General features: G+C 39.6%; 1 protein-coding gene across 2 annotated transcripts in view; it reads left to right on the top strand.

The window, feature by feature from the left end:
- Positions 1 to 13,592, top strand: part of LOC103723184 (cell division cycle 20.2, cofactor of APC complex-like) — a 29,795-nt gene extending 16,203 nt beyond the window's left edge. Inside the window, exons 7-8 of one of the 2 annotated variants that reach the window (XM_039131069.3) lie at positions 9,803 to 9,894; positions 13,170 to 13,592. The gene's annotated coding sequence lies outside the window, so the exon portion shown is untranslated. The remainder of the gene's footprint in view (positions 1 to 9,802; positions 9,895 to 13,169) is intronic. The other variant, XM_039131066.3, reaches the window with a different exon arrangement.
- The last annotated feature ends 4,284 nt before the right edge of the window (positions 13,593 to 17,876 follow it).

The following is a 17,876-nucleotide window of genomic DNA, read 5'->3' as shown; positions in this document are numbered from 1 at the left end:
AGCGAGAAATCAAGATCTTCCTAAGGAATGGAGGTATGCACATGGTCATCCAAGGGATCTAATCCTTGGTGATCCTTCACAAGGGATAAGGACAAGATCCTCTTTAAGAAACACTAGTAATTATCTTGCATTCGTTTCATAGATAGAGCCTAAATCACTAGAAGAAGCCGAAAAAGATGAAAATTGGATGAATGCTATGCAAGAGGAATTAAACCAATTTGAACAAAATCAAGTTTGGACTCTAATGAAAAGATCCCCTAATGTTTCAATTATAGGCACCAAGTGGGTATATAGAAATAAACTAGATGAAGATGGAATAGTAATAAGAAACAAAGCTAGGCTAGTAGCCAAAGGATATAATCAGGAGGAAGGAATAGATTTTGATGAAATTTTTGCTCCTGTTGCTAGGTTAGAGGCTATTAGACTACTTTTGGCATATGCATGCTTCATGGATTTCAAACTCTATCAAATGGATGTAAAAAGTGCCTTTTTAAATGGTTATATAATGGAGGAAGTTTATGTAGGACAACCTCCAGGTTTTGAGAACCACTTACATCCAGATTATGTTTTTAAATTGCATAAAGCATTGTATGGACTTAAGCAAGCCCCTAGGGCATGGTATGAAAGATTAAGTAATTTTCTAATTGAAAATAAGTTTAAGAGAGGAAGTGTAGACAAAACCCTCTTCATTAAAAGAAAAGGGAATGACTTATTGCTTGTGCAAATTTATGTGGATGATATAATTTTTGGTGCTACTAATGATAGTCTTTGTCAAGAGTTTGCTAAGCTTATGCAGGGAGAATTTGAAATGAGCATGATGGGTGAGCTCAACTTCTTCCTTGGGCTACAAATAAAACAATCAGAGGAAGGCATCTTCATCAGTCAGTCCAAATACATCAAGGAAATATTGGAAAAGTTCAAGATGAAGGATGCAAAGGAAATCAGCACACCCATGGGCTCAAGTTGCAATCTTGACAAAGATGAAAAAGGTAAAAGTATAGACTGCAAATTGTACAGAGGTATGATAGGTTCTTTACTTTACCTTACTGCTAGTAGACCAGATATATTATTTAGTGTTTGCATGTATGCTAGATATCAGGCATGTCCTAAGGAATCACACTTGCAAGCTGTTAAAAGAATATTCAGATATCTAGTAGGGACATCTAATGCAGGCTTATGGTATTCTAAACAATCTGATATAAATTTAATTGCTTATTCCGATGCTGATTTTGCCGGGTGCAAACTCGACAGAAAAAGCACAAGTGGCACATGTCAATTCTTGGGTGCTAATTTGGTTTCTTGGTTTAGCAAGAAACAGAATTCAGTTGCCTTGTCCACAGCTGAGGCTGAGTACATTGCAGCTGGAAGCTGTTGTGCCCAAGTTTTTTGGATTAAGCAACAACTTAAAGATTTCGGTATCAAAATGGACAACATACCAATTAGATGTGATAATACAAGTGCAATTAATTTAACAAAAAATCCTGTTCAACACTCTAAATCAAAATACATAGAAATTAGGCATCACTTTATAAGAGATCATGTGCTGAAAAATGATGTGATGATTGAGTATGTATGTACTGAAAATTAATTGGCCGATATCTTTACGAAGCCCCTTTGTAAAGATAGGTTCAATTTTTTAAGGAATGCTTTGTGCTTGTATGATCCTAGCAAATAGATTGAACTTGTAATGCAATGCTTTGTAAGTTCTAGAGATACATGTGAATGCGACTCAAACTAATAATACACTTCAAGGTCACAAATAGCAAACCTAGTATAAAATAATTGAAAACATGAATCTATCAAAGTTAGATGACGAATTGTTTGACTTTCCGGAGGATGGTTACCCTCCCTTGGACTCTTCATGGAGATATTTTCAGAGCCTATTTCATAGGCATTCGAAATTTGGTCAAACATTCCTCATTTCAATATTGATAATTCAAAAATCATTATCAAACTTTTATAGGATATATTATTGAAGGGAAGGATCACAAGCAAACTCACTCTATATTCACCAAAAGAAATCACACTGATTATTGTGGTTGAATAAAATAAATTGAGAAAAGATAGAAATCATTCTGAAATTTTTCAGTGCCGGAGACGTCTCTGGCAAATCACAGAGACGTCCCCCCAGCGAGACATCTCGCATTAGTCGCGGAGACGTCTCGGAGACCGAATGAAAGTTTTTAAAATAGGTCGAAACAGCTCGAGCCGACCCGAGCTATCTTCTTTCGTCCCCAACGAAAACCTAAATCCTAGCCTCCATCCTCTCTCCACCACAAACCAAACCAAAATCTCTCCCCATTTCCCTAGGTTTCCAATCCATGGCACCTAAGAAAGCTAGGCGAACGGGTGGGAGGCGTCCTAGAGTAGCAAACGACGACGAGGAACGGAGGGAAGAGCCCTCCGCGCCGCCTCCTCCGGTTGCTCCGCCAACCGTGACCCTCTCCTGTGCGAATCGCACAGTAACCACAGGTAGATATATAGATTTTCAGTTTCTAGCTAGTGAGGGGTTCTCTATTGGAGAGAGACTCCGTGCTCAAGGTTGGGAACACCTATGTTCCCTAAATATATCAACCTATCCCGGGCTAGTGAGAGAAATGTTTAGCAATATGGCCTTAGGGGACTCGGGGTACACCGGATATGTCCGAGGCACATTGATAGAAATCAATGAGGACATCCTATCTAGCTTGTTACAAATCCCCAAATACGGTGAGGCTCCGACCTCACATCCCCAAAGGGAGATTGCCCTAAACCTACTTTTAGGAAGAGAGGACTGCGGCCCTCTTGACATAGTTAAGTCCCAAGACCTCAATGCTGAAATGAGATTGCTTTTGAGTATAGTTAACCGGGTCTTGTTTCCAAAAACCGGTCGCTTCGATTTCGTTTCGGAGCGAGACTTAGCTATTATGCACCATATCTTGCTAGGGATTCCCCTAAACCTCCCTAGGCTCATGTTGAACTACATCTCCATATGTCATAGGTATTCCAGATTTAGCATACCATATGGGATGGTTTTCACCCTACTGTTCAAACATTTTAAGGTTCTAATTCTTGAAAATGAGCCAGAAAAACCTTTGAGAAACACTGACTACTACAATGAGAGCACATTACATAGGATGGAGTTTCACAAGAAAGACGGGTCTTGGGTTAAGGCCCCTAAAAGAAAATCCCAAACCATAGAGCCTGAGATCCCACATCAAGAGCCTGACCACCTCTCTCCTCCACATAGCCCTATGGCCTTTCCTGATGTACCTTCCAGCTCGGCTGGACCATCCACCTCAGTGCCTCCTCCTCCAGTCAGTGGATCACTGTCCCTATCAGATGAGCAGATGCACACCCTAGCATCTGTGATATGCCAGCAGATGAGGGAAGAGATGAGATCAATAGTCTCTGCTGAGTTAGCTCCCATCCGTACCTCACATGAAGCACTCCTACAAGAATTGAAGGAAATCAAAGCTCAGATAGAAGCTACAGCGTCAGAATTGGTTCATGTGGGAACAAGCCAAACCTTAAGATCAATCGAGATACAGGCTGAATTGAAGATCATATCGGATGGTCTTCAAGAGTTGACGAGCCCTGGAGGCAATGTGGGCACTGTGGCTGCCCAACTTAGAGGAAGGATTGACAGGGCAACCCGTGAGTTCGAAGCACTAGTGGCAGCCTTCAATCAATCTCAAGGAGATCACTTTAGAACCCTAATGGATTCAATAAATGGATTTATAGAGGCTGCGGCTAGGGCTATTGAGCGTGGTCGCCGGTGAGGGACATTTTGTAGACATCTAGGGTTCATCTTTTTGTAAAACCCTAGGCTTATTTGAAACTTCTTTTGTATTAGCAATCAATACTTGTAATGACTTCAAATGATTGTAATACAATATGAAGGTCATACCTTTCTTTTTGAAACTTTGTGTATATTTCTAATTCTGTGGTATCAAACTCTGTGTATGTTTCTAATTCTGATGCTTTGAATGATCAAACTTAACAATGTGCAATAATATTACTCCTTTCCCACCTTGACAATGCATATGAAAAAGGGGGAGCACAACCTGTAATAACTGCATTTGAAAGGTCTGAAATGAATTCCAAAACAAAGGGGGAGTGAAATGAATGCTGAATTCATTAATAGAAATAACTTGGAAAGAGGGAGCATAACTTGAATATCCTTGAGTGATTCATGGTAATATGCTGAATTCTAATAGGAATTGCGTTTTTAGGTACCTAAGAAAAATTTGTCCCCTTCATTGTTGATGACAAAAAGGGGGAGTAGAACCAATATATGGAGTAGAACCAATATATGGAATGCAAAATACAAAGTTTACACTAATACTTAAAAGTTGAATTAGAAAAGATAAAATTGAAGAATATTGGCTTTAAGACAATTGCCCTTCTGGAAAAGAAAGGGGGAGTCAAAAAGTATTTAGCTTTCAATTGTCTTTAGCATCAATATTTCATTAATTTACATTTTAACTTGATTCAAATTCAGTTGATATGCCAAAATTGCTCAAGAGCTACTAAGATCAATACTTATGCATAAGGATAGAACTGAAAGTTGACTATATTGAATTATGCACACTGTATCTAGCTCTAACCAAAACACAATACTTGTACATCTGATCAAATACTGTGTATATGTTTAAATTTCGAATTTTGCATATACTCAGTGTTTTGTCATCATCAAAAAGGGGGAGATTGTTGACCCCCTAATGGATTTTGATGAATACAAAACACTAGAGTATAATTTCCTTTATATTAATAATTTATTTGAGGATTTCAGGTGTTTAACTAAGAATATTGTTAAGAATTGTCAAGGCATGTTCCCATATTTTTCAAGAATTTTTTTGAAGATTTTTTGAGATGAAGAAAACAGATCAGGGACAGCTGAGACGTCTCCGGTTTGTCCCAGAGACGTCTCTAGCACGAAGAGGATGAATTGGCACGTTTGGAGACGTCCCCGGCACCTGGCGAGGCGTCTCGCAGGGTCGGAGTCGACTCCCGACTCTGCGGAGTCGACTCTCTCAGAGACGGCAGAAAGGCCGATTTCAAGGGATGCGTGTGAGTCGTCTCCGAAGGACGCGGAGTCGTCCCCATGCATAAAAAGCAAACTTCCCGAGACGTCCCCAGAAAGCGCGGAGTCGACTCTCTCAGGGGATTCCAGAGGACTTGTTTTTCGGTGATAAAACTGCGGAGTCGTCCCCGACGTCGCGGAGTCGTCCCCATGCAAAAAGCGCAAACATCCCGAGACGTCCCCGTAAAGTGCCGAGCCCGACTCTCTCAGAAAAACAGAAAAACAAGCATTCAAGCTGTTCTTCTTCAGAGACGTCCCCGTAAAGCGCCGAGTCGACTCCAAACATCGTCAAAAGAATTTTTATAAAGCCGAGACGTCTCGCGTTGAAGCAGAGACGTCTCCGGAGCACCTGGGACGCGACTGACACACTTTTGCAGGTTTGTTTGAATTTCAAACGGTCATTTCTTTGTGTCTAACGGATCTATTGCTTGTAGGGCTATAAAAGGGAGCTTTTAAGTGCCTTTAAACAACTTCTCACCAACCAAACACAAGATTATTCAAGAGAGAAGAAAGAGAAAGAGGTTCAAGGGAGTTAGTGCTTTCAAGAGGAGAAATCAAGTGCATTCAAGCTTTCCCATCTGATTTCGTGCTCAACTACTCACTCCCACTTGGCATTCAAAGCTCGCATTCAAGCCAACGTGATCCACATCGGAAGAATCACCATAACCCACGCTTCCAACGGCAAAAAGGGTTCTTCCGGTTTTGATATTTCTCATTGTTATATTTGCTTTCTTGAGAGCCTTTAAATCTTTGTAAAACATTTGATTATTGTGCTTGTTCCAGTCAACGGACTTGGAACAAGGGATAGGCGTCCCAAGCCTAGGTTAAATTGGGGGATTGTAGGGTTCGTTGTTAGCCCGAGGTAAAACAACGAGTTGGGTAGTGCACTCGCAAAACTACCGGACTGTAATCGCTGATTATAGTGAAAATTCCCAAAGGTGTTTGGGAAATGGATGTAGGAGCAGTGGAAGCTCCGAACCACTATAAACCTTTGTGTGTTTGCGTTTGATTGTGGTTGCAACTTTAGTTTCACCTTTGCACATACACTTGTGTGTTTTGTTTTAATTAGACAAAAAGTTTTAAAACACCCAATTCACCCCCCTCTTGGGTGACCATCTCTGGGCAACAAGAAGATAGGACTGAAGAATAAAGATCTAAAAATGAAAAATCAATTTTTGACAAATATGAAAAAGATGAAATTTCGAAAGGGTAGCTATTATTAATAGGAGAAAAATAGAACTTAAGAAAAGAAGTAGATAGATTGAAACCAATTGTAGACAAATTCACCTTAAGTTCTAAAAATCTAAAAATGATCTTAGATGGCCAACGTGCTTTTTATATTATGCAGGACTTGGCTATAATCCTTTGCAAAAAACAGAAGCTTTTAAAAAAAAATGTTGTTAAATCATCAAGTAATCACTCAAGTCCTACAGTATGTTACAATTGTGGAAAAATAGGCACAAATCCTTCAATTGCAATTCTAAGATAAGTGGCAAAATAAGTAAAATAGCAATTAAAAGTATATGGGTTCCTAAGGGGACGATAATTGCTCACCATCAAGGATTCAAGAAAGCTTAGGTACGTAAATCAAAAACTTGATTTTCTGTGATGTAGGTGTGTCTATCAGCCCATGGGTCAAATACAAGAAAAATAAGTAAAAGTAACAATTAAAAGGATATGGGTTCCTAAAGGGACCATAATTGCTAACCATCAAGGACACAGGAAATCTTGGGTACCTAAATTAAAAACTTAATTTTCTATGATGCATGTGTGTCTAGCAGCCCGTGGGTCAAATAGAAGATGATATTTGGATAGCGGGTGCTCAAAACACATGAAGGGAGATGAATCACAGTTCATTTTTCTGAAGACAAAGGATGGAGGGGTGATCACCTTTGGCGACTACAGATCCCCTCCAAATTATATGGTCATTGTGGAAAATCTAGGCCCCATGTTCTTTTAAGGAAACAAGCATGCTTATTAATTAAAATGACAAACAAGAGCCATGTAGGCTATGCAAATGTTTGGAAGGAAGCTATCCCACTATAGTTGGGTCATATATTTGGCCCATGATATCTCATATTAATCTATGGAAATGTAGATATAAATGACCTTAATGGGCTATTTCAACTAATAGATAAAAGAAAGAAAGAGTTTCTCATTAGTGTCAGCATTTACCTACCGTATTCAATTGGCAAGACATTTAAATGATCAATTGATTGTTAAAATTTTCAATTTTCTTTTCAGTTTCGAGTTAGTCGAAGTTGTTTAACACTATAAACTATGCAACCATAAACCAAGCACAAGATTTGGTTATAACTATTGACATTCTATTTGAAGAAGAAAAAAAGATATATGATCATCATGACCCTAGCAATTAATTTTAGTTAGTTATAAAAAGTTGATAGAAATTATTTGTATATGTTACACAGACCAATCCATTAGGAACATGGTTTACAAACAACCTGATCTAATAGTGCACTTTATATTCAATAAAATTTCTAGCAATTTTCTATAATATTGACAATTTATAAGAGCTACACAATAATATTGAAAAATAATTCAAGAATGAAAATATTGGGGAAAATTAGTATCACTATTATTTGTTAGCATTGTGAAAACGAACTATTAAATGACCCATTTATTTGGTTGTATCAAATGCAACCTTTTTTTTAAATATTAATAGATAGTTATAAAAAGTTTCTTTTGTAGTACTGCTTTGAAAAATGGATCTATCATACTTTAGAATATATAACTTACAATATTTGAGTATAGTGCTTCATTGCACCACATTTGAATCCTTGAAGACTAGTCCTTTTTAGGGTTATATGGTCCTTTTCACCTCATGTCTCTCAATCCATGCAAAACTTTTTCAACCATTGATGCTGGAAGCTTTAAAACATAAAAATAATTTGATGAAATCAAGTAGACATGCATTTTATTTTAGATATAAATATATCTAAGGATATGTGTCTAATGTGGGTGTCAACTTGGTCGATTCTTAAAGCCACTACAGATGTACTAGCATCCTAGGTTCTAGTTCCACCTACACATGGCTTGATAAAGGTTAAACCTCTCCCCTTCAACAAATAAGAAGTCTTCTTATACACTTAAATAAGTGATTACCATAACAACTTCCATGAACTTAATATTCTGGTGAGAGTTGCAATAGAACAGAACAAATGAGCAATTGCAACAGATACTGATTCCCAAGCAGGAAGATAGGAAGTATTGAAAGACAGATCGATCAGATATCTCTTTTAACGAATTGCCTGATTGCGACAAATAAATATAAAATAGAGAATAGAAGTTATTTCTATATCTATCGATAACCCCCATTGTTTTACTATGAATCCCCATTTGTTGGATGGATCGAATTAGTTAGAGTCGCAAACTCCTAATAAAATCTTTTATTTTCATAATAAACTCCTTATGAGATGAGAAAGATAGAAAGAAATAAGGATGGAAACGTCCGCTACACTTGAATCGGTTAGCAAGTGGATTGCACTTTTGCCTATTTGAGAGGTGGGAAGGAAAGAGTTTTGGCAGCAAATAGAGAAGCAAGGGCCATAGAAGTCAGAGAAGGAGTGGTTGGTCACCTGGTCAGTGGTAGCGTGGAGACCAACTAAGTGGCCTTAATAAGCAGTGGAATCCTGCGCAACTACGAAGAGTTCTGATGGTTGTATCAAACTTTTATATTGATTGATAATATCATGTGCAGATAATATGTGATGTAGGGAATTTCATGCAAAGGTTGATAGTAGCATTTTTCTTGACAAATTGAGTTAAGCAATTACCTGTATTAGAAAGCTTGATGGTACAACTGAATATGAAATGCATTTTATTTTTCATAAATTCATTTTTAGAAAGATTGAGATGGTTCTCTATTTGGAGGGTATTTTTTTTCCTTTAGGATGAAAAATTAAGATGGGTTATAAAAACTTTGAAGCCCTACTTTATTAGAACTTAATCCAAATAATATCATGAAGCTCTCACCTTCAACAAATATCTTTTTGGGCTTTCTATAAGTTATCCTATTGAATAAATAAGAAAGAATAATTAAAGGAAAGGAATAAAAACATTGAACTAATGATTGTAAATAGTAATGCCTTCCATCTTTGACCTTAAGAAATATTGCAAAATTTTAAAAATTGAGGCTAGTGATCATGAAAGATTGTCGAGGCCATGATACTAGATGAAAGCATTGGATTTGGATCCTATTTTTTTCATTAATTAATGATGGAAAGGAAACACCATATTGTTTTGTTGGTATTTCATCTAAAGAAAATAGAGGAAATCATTGAATTTAGTTTTATAAGCAACATCACAATTAGCCAAAGTTGGATACATATGATGATCATCTACTATGTGCTTCGTTCTTTTGAACTAATCACATGCATCGCTCTTCAATTTAATTCTACTTATTCATTGAGCTTCCTTGTGAAATATCTTCCCCCCTTCTTCTTGGTGAAGCAGAAAGTAGAGTGACTGGTTAGCATGACTATGTAAACAACTTATGGCACGAACAAAAAAATAAAGAGCTAATTACAGTTCAGCCACTTAAGGTTAGTCCTGATTTCGCTAAGCCCACCTATGGTTTAACCCACCTAAAGTCAATTCTGTCAGACTCTTTCGTGCTTCCTTACCCACCTTTGAAGTGAAATAGCATTGAGGGTTTCTTTTTCATATGATTTTGCGCAATTTTGAAACCTTGTTCTTCTCCAAATCTCAAAATGGAAGGTGTGTTTCTCCAAATCAAAAAATTTTCCACCAAATTGAAGCCTCCATTCTCCTAATCGAAGTGGACAAGCAAGCATGAAATCAACAAAGAGGTACGTTGCAATTTTTTTGATTTTAGATTTTATGAGTTGAATCTTTTTGTTTTTAGAAAAGAGTTGTTTGGGAATTATGTTGTTTGTTTTCAAAATATCAAACTTGGGATTAGAAATTAGTCTATGGATATTACTATTTTATGAGTTTATGATTTTTTCCTTTCTGAGAGTGAGGGCTTGAAATTTTTTATTGCTGTGGTTGGTCCCATTTAGCAGTGGTTGGATTAGTTCAAACGATTATACAGTGTTACCTTTGCATGTGAAATTGTTTATTACAGTGGTCGTTCCCATTTAGTAGTGGTTGGATTAGTCTAAATGATTATGCAGTAGCTCCTGTGTATGTGAAATTGTTTATTACAATGTTCGATCCCGTTTAACAGGGGTTGGACTAGCTTAAATGATTAAGAAGTCAATACAAGACTTTACCATTTTAGTGGCAACTTTTTTATGGCAACTATCTAGAATTGTCACTAATACTGTGCTTTTTGTAACAAGTGTTCAAAGTTGTCACTAATGTTAACCTTTTAGTAGCGGTGATTCTTCTCGCCACAAAATATATAATATTACTGGTGACGGCATAAATAGCTAAAAAAAGCCGCGACTAATGTCTCATTATTGTTGGCGGGTAAAAGGATTTTGACACCAAAATTACTTTTAGTGGCGAATATGAGACATCGCCGCTAATAATAATATTTTTAGTGGCACCTTGATTCATTGTCGCTAATATTTATCGTAATAGTGATGGCAATGGATACATCACCACTAATACCATACTTAAGGTGACGATGATAGCATCGTCACTAATATTGTAGTTATTGGTGATAGCAAAATTCTACCACCACAAATACCATTAGCATTTATGGCGATATATGTGCATCATCATAACTAATTCCAAGGACACTAGTGGCGGATTCATTTGTCGCCACTAATATAAAGCTCAAAAGAATTTTTTTCTCATTTCTTAAATGTAGAATGAATTAATACGAAAGCGTTTGTATTAATGATTATTTTTTAAGTATTACGCAATTGCTTTTTGATTATAACAACTTGTAAGAAAGAAAATTTTATTTTCACACCGGTAATTACTATTTTGAATTGACATAAAAATATTTCAAATTATTCTTATCATTTAAAATTTTACATAGTTTCCTTCTTTTTATGATAGATTATATTTTGTTTTGTACTGAACGATGTAAACTTTTTCAGTTGGTATATCTGGTATGATTACTAATGATGCGCAGAGGGTGTAGCTAGTAAGTACTAGGACCAACTAGACCATATCAAGCATCGTAGGAACTAGTTGATTCGGAATTGAAAACTAAGAGACTATACTAAAAGGATCAGAAAAACAAATGTTGGCAATCATGTGATTTTACAGTATAAAGTTTCTGATGAGGATCAACAACTTATTTTCAAGAGGATATACAACAGATACCATGCTCAGAAGGTGGGATTCTTGGGTGGATAAAGACCTATCATAGGTCTAGATGGATATTTCCTTTAAGGAAAGATTTGGATGACGGATACTTTTAGCTATCTGTAGAGATGGAAAGGATAATGTCTTTTCTGGTGCAATAGCTGTTGTGGAGCAAGAAAACAAAGACTCTTGGAGTTGTTTTTTCATATCTTCGATGAAGATATAGGCAGGCCTGATGAGATTGGGATAGTATTCATATCAGATAGATAGAAAGTATATGTTTCTATTAGTTGCATCATATTTTTGCTATTCCTTAGTTTTGTTCTGTTTTACCTGCATACAATATTAATTACATGTCAGTGTCTAGTCCCTGCAATTGAGTAACTTTTTCCTAGGGTGAAGTAGGAGTACTACAAAGACACATGTATAGTAATTTCAGGGAATTTTTCAAAGAGGAGTTGAAAGATGCAATGTAGAAGGCAGCCTGTGCAACCATTACCTCAGAGCATAGTATGCGGTACCCACCCAAACCAGGTGGTACAGAGCATACCGTACCATATCGGTCCGGTACCGGTATCCGGTACAGATGGCGTATCGATATTCCGTATATCAAAAAAACTTTGTACCATAACCTACCGATACTGTGCTAGTATGACACCGGTACGGAGTCCGATACTGAGACGACGAACCTTACCTGAGAGTTTGAAAGGAGGATGGCATACATCAGAACTATTGATGAGAAAGCATGGGAGTGGCTTAAGAAGATCCCCCCACCCCAACGGTCCAAGGCCTACTTCAGCAGTAGGGCCAAGAGTGACTGCTTCCTCAATAACCTGAATGAGTAATTCAATGCCATGATTTAATATCCTGAATAAGCCTGCCTATATTGTCTATGTTGGAGTGGATTAGAGTTGGGTTGATGAAAAGATTTAAGATCAAAAGACTTGGTATGGAGAGATACATTGGACCAATCTGTCCTAATATGCAGGACAAACTTGAGGTCCTAAAATTGAAGTCTAGGAATTATTATGCTACACTTGTAGGAAGGTTGAATTATGAGGTGGATAATGGATATGAAAAATATGTAGTTGACTTGACTACAAGGTCTTGCACATGTAGATTTGGGATCTCAATAGGATCCCTTGCAAACATGGTGTGGCAGCCATTATCAAGAATCTGCAACAGCCAGAGAGCTATATCCACTCTTGTTACACCAAGGAGGTTTACTTAACCACGTATCAGGAGATAATTCATCCAATGCCAAGCCAAAATAAGTGGATTGAAACTGGCTTGCCTGCTCCTATCCCTTCACATGTACATAGTCCTCTTGGCAGACCAAAAAATTTAAGAAGAGATATAGAAGAATAAGACTGTAAGATAAGGAAAATGTCATAAAGAAGAGTACAATTCAAGAGGGTGTAAAGCTAGAGTGATTGGGGAAACTATTTGGCAAAGGAGGATGAGGATTCAAAAGGAGAAAATAGTCAGATTACATCCTGCTGAACTGCCATTTTACATTAAGACTGATTATAATAGTTGTTTATTCTATCCCAATTGCAAGTTATAATAGAGCAAAATTAGTGGCCCTTATCATAACAAAGGCAAAGCCACGGCATCTTTCAAGGTCTAATCATTGTTAGCTAACAGCAGTACAAAAAATCTATTGATATAAAGTCCTGAGCTAGGAAAAGGCCCTAACCAAGAATGTGATTAATGTTGCAGCCTCCAAGAATATATGGAACAACAGCTTGGCTTAGATCACATATGTCACAAAGATCTCAAGTGGATTTTAAATCCTATTTCACTTGTATTGGTGTTTAAGTTGTATTAATGTTTAGCTTGTATGACTACAATGCAGGCTGCTGCAAGTGTGGGTAGAGGAACAGCTGCTGCAGTTGTTGGAGGTGATGCTAGTGGTAGAGGAAGAGGCTCTGGTAGAGGATTTGGTTCAAGCACAGGTGGTCCAGTCAAGGGTGCATCAGGGAGAGGACTTTCATGAAGAGGTTCTTCAAGCAGAGGAGCATGCTTAGTTTTAGGCATAGGAGCTTCTGCCAGGGGCCCTTTAGGAAGTGCTTTAGGGAGTGAAGGTTCAGGAACAAGTTCAGGAAGAGGCTTAAGCACTACTTCAGGCAGTGGAGCAGGCAGACCACCAAAGTTTGTACCAATTGGTGGGAAAGGGAAGAAAACATAGTGATTATAGATTGCAATGCAATGTTTGAAACTTGTAAATGATTTTGTATAGAATGTAATGTTGTATGCAATTTTGTTTTGGTTTTGGAAAGTGATGTTGAACTTAGTTGTATGGAATGTAATTGCATATTGTAATACAATGATATCTGTCACGCCCCGAGCCCGAGGCGCGGCAGATGCCGCACGCTCGCATGGCGGGCCGCACAGGCGTGCAAGGCACCAGATTACATCAAAGCAAATACGAATGCTTAAAAATGATATAAATTTTTAAGTTGTTCAAAAGCAGCCTTACAAAATTTCAAAATAGCATATGCCAGCATAATTCAAATGTCCAAGCTAATCTAACTAAAGGACCGATAACTGAAGGAATCGTCGGAGAATCTAACGTACTTCCCAATCCCGTGCAATCAAGCCTCTGGATTTGAAAAATAGAGAAAACAGAATAATGAGCTACACTATTCTAGTAAACAACAAAAAACCCCAGAGTGGGGTCAAAGCATATCAGATCAAAATACAAAATAATGACTGGGAATAAATCACAAGTAACATCATTTTTCTCTTTTCAAAACTTATTACTTTTATAAAAACTCTGATATCATAATCTTACCATAATAGGCTACGGCCATGTAACCTAGTGGCATGGGTTGCACAAAGTGCCAAATCCACTATTTTTATCCACCGATGACAGCCGGTGTTGCACAAAAGTGCCAAATCCACTATATTTACCCACCGATGGCAGCCAGTGTCCCAATCCACTATTCTAATCACCGGTGGCGCCAAGGTTTGCTGTACCGGTCGGTACCAGTCGGTACCGACCGTATCGTACCCGTACCGATGGGTACCGGTATCGGTACACCAATGTCGGTACGGTCGGTACCGAGCGTATGGTACCGTACCGATACTCGGTACGCCTATACTAGTGCGGCACCGGTACGGGGTTCGGTACCGGTACGGCGAACCTTGGGTGGCGCAGTGTCGAAACCGGTTCCTCACAGATTACAAGTTGACAGGTCCTACGTATGATCCCCATTGGCGGGGCCAGAACAGAACGGATCATAGCCATGCTGAGAATGCATATATATAAAAAAATAGATTTCATAAATTATCCAGCCATATTTTACGGAATTCAGAGCATATAACATAATTTTCAAATAAAATTTAACATGCCTGACCCTTTTTACTGAGTACAAAACATATGTCATAATTTAATCAATTTATCAAATAATTTGAAAATCACACTTGAAGTATTAAGTTACTTACCTCTTTTTGCTTTAAATCCCACTTCAGGCAAACAAGTCAGATACACCTGTTTAATTAATTTCTTTGTTAATTTCAGAGCTAAACAAAACCAAAATCAATATTATTGGACACGGCCCAACAGGGCCCAGAGTTCCGATAGGGCCCACATCGGACACGACCCAATGGGCCCGCATAGACCCGGCCCAATAGGACCCCCAAAGTTGGCCTCTAGACGGATTATTCATGCAATAAAATTCATTGCAGGGACTAATACTTAATTATGGGGTACTGTTCTATAATAAAACTTGAGTAAAGGGACTAAATAATATATTTGAGGATCTTTACGTAATAAATATTTCTTATAGGGATCAAACATAAATTACAGAAGGCTCTTTTGTGCAATAATATATTATCAAAGGCTTAACTGTAAAATTCTATTTATTGGCCAAACGGGTTCGGGTTTCGGGTTTGAACTGGGTTTCGGATTTCGGGTTTTCTTCTTTTTTTTTTTTCGGGTTTCAGGTTCGAACCGAGCCCAAGTTGGGCCCGCAGTGAATAGGGCCCGTGAACAGGACCTTTCTTCTTACCCAAACCCCCCACGGACAGGGGAAGAAGAAGAAGAGGAAGAAAGGACCGGGGGGGGTCTAGGCGGCCAGCCTAGGTGGCGGAGGCCGTCGTCCGGTCGACGGCCAGTCGGCCGCAGTGGCGGGCGGCGGCCGTTGCGGTGGCCGATGTCGAGAATCAACCAAGAACGGTCTCGGTTCATGGGGCCAAAACAAAGGGAGGAAAGCATGCTTGATTCGACTAGATCAAGGAGAAACAAGGGAAGAGAGCTGACCGGCAGTGGCAGAGGCGGCGGAAGGAAGATCTCGACCGAGGAGGGCTCGGTCCGGCAGCTAGCAACGGCGGCGGTGCTCGAAACTGAGGGGATGGGTCACGGAATAGGGGAAGGCTGCGAAGGGGATTCGGACGGTGCTCGGCTGGGAGAGCACGCCGGCCACCAGGCAAAGGAGCAGGAAGGAAGGAAGGAAGAGGAGAAGACAGAGGAGAGGGAGGAGGGCTTGAAGGTGGTTTTAGGAGGAAGAGTAAAGGGGTTTTTATCACCCCCTTGTAACGGCTCTCCGCCGCGTGAATTGCGGCGGCCGAGCAAAATCCGCGGCCGCAGATTGGCTGGAGGGGGGTGCCGCGAGATGCCCGCGGCGCCTTCGCCCCGGTGGCACCCGAAGGAATCAGAGAGGATCGCAATCGCGATCCTCTGTTCCGGCTCTTCCCAAAAGAGGACGCGGCTGAAGTCGGTTGGGGCTGCCGACTTCTGCTCGTATCTCACATTCTCTTCTCCTTAGAAAAATTTCGTCCTCGAAATTTAAGAGATCTAGGCCTTTCAAATTTAAAGATCCCCAGCACATTGAGTAATATAAATTCAAGATCGTATTCTTCTCGATCAAAACCAGTGCGATAGATGACTTTGGATCAGTTGTCAAAAACCAGCAAGATTAGCAATAAATAAGTGACTAACTAAAATCTAAGATTGAAGTCGTCATCTTGATGTAAGTTCACTCTAGATCGGATCAGGATCGATTCACAACAGGATTGAAATTATCATTTTTCAAATAGATCTCATACACTTATCATGGTAGTGTGCTGATCGCTCAAAGGATAATGAACAACTTTAGAGTCAAATCATTATATGGCTAGGAATGTAATTCACCAAAATGAACTTGTACTGATGATCATTAGATAGCAACAGTCTATCTCAAAAATGATTTGCATCAAATCACAAGAGCAAGTCTAAGAAGATAAAGTATTTATACCATGATTCAATATGCCACAAAGTGTGGAGTGATTGATTAAAACCCTATTTGATTTTGATGAGCTCAAAGCATTTGAGTATATCTTTTGTTTACTAATGAATTCAATTGAGTGTTTCAGTGAAAATCTTGTCTAAGTATTTCTAGACTTGGTTCAAGATATTTTGGATAAGTTAAGAAGTCAGTTTGAACCAAAGTCTGAGACTCGAGTCGACTCTGGGATATTACGAGTCGACTCCAAGCGTATCAGAATCACTGGCACGGGCTCGAGTCGACTCCGGATCATTACGAGTCGACTCCGACTGAGAACTGACAGACGAACAGAAAGACTCAACTCAAAACCTGTCAGCGAGTCGACTCCTGAAGTGCGCGAGTCGACTCCGATGATTACCGAGTCGACTTCGGAGTAGTATGAGTCGACTCCAAGGAGTTACAGACAGAAAAGTCAGAGAGCGATTTTCGACCCTGAGATTCGAGTCGACTCCTGTGGAACGCGAGTCGACTCCGATGGTTGGCAGGTCGACTCTCAGTGGTACACAAGGCAAAAGTCAGAGAGCAGTTTTCGGACTCTGAGATCCGAGTCGACTCCCGCAATGCGCGAGTCGACTCCGAGAGAGCGCGACTCCAAAAAGACAGAAGACCGAATTATTGTCTCTGGGAGCCGAGTCGACTCCCAGACAGCTCGAGTCGACTCCAAGGCAGCGCTACATCAAAAAGGCAGAAGGCTGTGTTTCGGAAACTGAGAGCCGAGTCGACTCCGGAACAGTTCGAGTCGACTCCAAGACTGGACGAGCCAAAAGACAGAAGATCGGGAGTTCGGGCTCTGAGCGCCGAGTCGACTCCCAGGATTGTCGAGTCGACTCGAGTGGGCTAAGTTGAAAAATTAGCTCCATGGACTTCATGGGATGAGCCGACTCCGAAAATGGCAAGTCAGCTCCAGAAGTTGGTGAGTCGACTCCGGGTTAAGTCGAGTCGACTCCCAGTCGCGGAGGTCACTTTAATTCAAATCCGGAACAGTTGCCGAGCCGACTCCAGAAAAGCATGAGTCGACTCCCGCTACAGCCGAGTCGACTCCAGATTGCGCGAGTCGACTCCGACCCCAACGGACATATTGTCAGGATGTGCAGAGTGTGCAGAACGGGCAGAAAAAGGTGTCTAACGGCTAGTTTCCGTGGGGGATGGCTTAAATAGCCACAGAGGACTGTAGCAAGGCAGAGAAGCACCATTCCACTCAAAGAAATCAAGCATCCTATCTCTGCCAACTGGTTTTCAACAGAAAAGAAGGAAGAGCGCCATTAACTCCATCCAGCTACCTCTTCCCAGCATTT

The sequence above is a fragment of the Phoenix dactylifera genome, chromosome 13, assembly GCF_051530095.1.
Source record: "Phoenix dactylifera cultivar Ajwa chromosome 13, Ajwa_hap1_PhDact_Kaust_v1.1, whole genome shotgun sequence".
Taxonomy (NCBI): domain Eukaryota; kingdom Viridiplantae; phylum Streptophyta; class Magnoliopsida; order Arecales; family Arecaceae; genus Phoenix; species Phoenix dactylifera.
This window is presented reverse-complemented; position numbering and strand designations above follow the sequence as displayed.